A 3764-nucleotide genomic window follows, 5' to 3' on the forward strand; every position below is an offset into this window, starting at 1 on the left:
TCTTCTATAAGTCTGTTGTGGAAAGTGCAATCAGCTTTGCAGCCATCTGCTGGGGCAGTAGCATCAGAACCAGAGACTTAAAGAAGCTAAACAAGCTGATCAAGAAAGCTGGTTCTGTGCTGGGGATAACTCTGGAACCACTGGAGCTGATTGTTCAAAAAAGAATGCTGCACAAGATGATGAAGATGATGGAGGATTCTTCTCACCCTCTCCACAACACAGTGAAGAATCAACAGAGTGTGTTTAGTGGGAGGCTGCGTCAGTTTCGCTGTAGAACGGAGAGATACAGAAATTAATTCCTGCCAACAGCCATCACCTTGAAAAACAAATCTGACTGACTGACAATTGACTGACTGAATGATTATTATTATTGTTGTATAAAATATATGTTATGTTGTTTTTTTTGTTTTTTTTAAGTGAGCTTTTACAATATTGAATTTCCCTTCTGGGATAAATAAAGTATTTTTCATTTCATTTCTTATACAGTCTAAATCAGAGCTGTATTTGCATTTGAAACATGTTTCTGGTAGGTGTTTACAAGGTTGCCCCTTGAATCTGATCCCGTTTGTGATATTCAAGGCAGGGATCTCAAGGCACAGCCATAATGAGAATGATGCTGGTTTTGCGGAATCAGAGTTGCATCTCTGCTGTTTGCAGATGATGTGGTTCTGATGGCTTCATCGGGTTATAGCCTTCAATGCTCACTGAGGTGATCTGAAGTAGAGTCTGGGGTGAGAGTCAGAAGCTCCAAGTTCGAGGCCAAAATATCTGCCAGAAACCAGTTGATTGCTCTCGCTGGGTTTGGAGTGAGTTGTTGCCCCAAACAAAAGACTTTAAGTATCTCGGGATATTGATCACGAGTTATCTGAAAATTGAGCATGTGATGGACAGATGGATTTCTGCAGCGTTAGCAGTATTATGGACTTTGTACCAGACTGTCACGTTGAAGAGGAAGCTGAGCTGAAGGCAAAGCTCTTGATTTATGAGTTGATTGTATGGTCATGACTTCTAGGTGGTGACTGAAAGAATGAGATTGCAGATACAAGCAGCAAAAATGAGTTTCCTCTGTAGGCCGTCGAAGTAGAGTCACAGCTAAATTTATAAATAATAAATACAGTTTTAAGCAAATCTTTCAGGTTAAGGTAAGTTATTTTAATTTATGGTGTGGGTTGAGGCATGCTGTAAATGAATTAAAAGATATTTTCATGTCAGACAAGTGATGGATTCACCCCCTTTAAAGTGACTTACCTAATTCAACACAGGTGCAGGCAGTTGGTGGTACAAGTCACACATTTAGGGAAATGACGATCATCTGAGTCCAGTGAATGTGTCACAGGTGGTTGTAGTATAAAGACTACTGGATCTCGAAGGTCCAGTTACTGGTGAGTCAGCACTCCTGGTTATAATGACACTCTGAAGACAACAGAACATCAAGTAAGTCTGTGAATGTCAGGAGTTGGTTATAAGAATATGTTTAGAAGAAAACATCAACATAAAATACTGCTGCAACAAAACCTAATCGAACATGGAAAGTAGTAGCAAAAAAAAAAAAAAAAAAGTCAAATTTTCCCCCTGTGAATCCTTATAAAAGCAACAAAACATAATAAAGAAGTTAAAAGATGTTTAAACTGATCAACTCGTGTTTCTCTGAATCTCTACAGCTGCAGTGTTGGATAGTGAAACATTAGCATGGCTCACAGAGGCGCAATAGACACATTAATGGAAAATACAGCAGGCTGAAATAAACTGGAATGATCTGAAAAGACTGGACTTGTTTTTTGTTGTTGTTGTTTTTTGGTTCTTGAGGACATTTCAGCTTTCGTCCAAAAGACTCCCGTAATTTGAACAGGCTGATGGAGAGTCCTAGATACAAACTCTCAACCGCAAATCACATGTCTAATAACCCTTTAACAACCTGAAACTCACATGCCTCAAGGTGTGAATGATTGTGAAACTGCAGAGTGACGGTTGAGTCAAGGTGCTAAACCTGGCTAGGTAGGGATCTCAAGATGTGTCCTAAGTGCCTGATAAGTGGCGTCATCGGACTCCTCCCTTGCATGTGAGTCTTTGGCTATTAGGGAACCAATAGCCAAAGACCCACATGCAAGTTGGGAGAGCGAATAAAGATCTCTAATTTCCCATCAGTCTATTAGAATTAGGAAAGCCTTTTGGATGAGTACGGAAATGTCTTGAACAAAGTCCAGCTGCTCTTGACTGAAGGACTTAGTATGACCAAGTTCCCTAATAATAAACAAGAGTAAAAAGGTTGTTCTCAGTCAGCACCTCTAAGGTATAAATGTAACGTAAGAGCAAGCAGTTAGATGATCTCTAATGTTCACCCTTCTGACAACAATTAGCAGGCAATAATGAATGTGCACAGTCTTAAGAAACTACACAAGAAGCGTTATATGACACATGAAAGTGTCTTTATGTAAAGAAGTATGTCATATTCTACAGAGTATGTGTAAGTATACAGAGTAGCATTTAGCTCAACATTGTGCCTAATAGAGCCTCACAAATCCACAAGCAGAGCTGCAGACCTTTAACAGTTTGGATGACAATCATCCACATTGAGAAGTCACAGACCAACTGCAGCTTGTGCACGCAGTTTTCACATGCAATAAAGGGATTAACACCAACATTTGACTCATAATCTTAAATAAACATTGCCTGTTTACATTCTGTCACCAAGTTTCTTGTTGCATTTCACTTCCTTTCATCTGTGTTATTTTCCAGTTTGCAGCAGTGCAATAATAGCTGGTACATGTGATGACAGCTACAAAAATAAGACTAAATCAAAATGCTTAAGAGTACATTTTATAGATATTTACAGTTATTTCAACATAATGTCATGCAAAAATGAACACTTAGTCCCTTTCTTGCCAAGAGTCATGCAAAAGGATCGATACCACTTTCATATCAGTATAGATAATATAAAGCTACCACTGAGTTACGTCTATTATTAGCTTATCTTTACACAAAAGCTGCCACCGCCCTTCTGTAAGACCAGTTGGTTTAACAACTGCGTGCAGCATCCAGCTTTCCAGTGAGGTCAGTTTTGAATAATGCAGGCTCCCCACATTTCTTCCCCCCGAAATGGAGGTCTCTGGCGCCACGTCTCTGCCTTCACACCCATTATTCCACTTGAATGGGCAAAAGACTAAGATGCATTCACGCACGCACAAAGATACTACCTCTCACAACCCAAAGAATACAGTAGCTCCTGCAAGACAGTGAATAAAACCACAGAGAAAACAATATGACTTTGGAGCTTTGAAGGAAGTACTATAGCATAAAGAAGCATTTGAGGGCAAGTGGAGGTTACCAGACCGGATCAATGTGTTTTAGTCTCAAGGTTTGTGATTCAACTGATGTAAAAAGAGGTTTTTCATGTTTTATGTTTTGGGTGTTTAGAAATTAGATGCAACTACGTTAAAAGCTTTTCATAGGTCCATCAAAATATTCCAGCTTTTCATTGACAAGAGGAACCCGGCAAGGGTGCCCCCTCTCACCTCTCCTTTTTGCTTTGGTAATTGAACCACTGGCCATTGCAATACGATCGAACCCACAGATTCACGGAGTAGTAGTTGGAAATGTTAAACATACCATTTCATTATATGCTGATGATATATTGCTTTTTTTTAAAACTACGCCCGAGGTATCCTTTGTACAATGTACAATTTGAAGAAGAACCCAAAAGCCTTTGACAAGGTATGGGGCAATTTTCTTTCTTTTAATGAGGCAGACTGAACCTTTTATTTTTT

This window comes from Stegastes partitus, unplaced genomic scaffold, assembly GCF_000690725.1.
Source record: "Stegastes partitus isolate 25-593 unplaced genomic scaffold, Stegastes_partitus-1.0.2 Scaffold288, whole genome shotgun sequence".
NCBI lineage: Eukaryota > Metazoa > Chordata > Actinopteri > Pomacentridae > Stegastes > Stegastes partitus.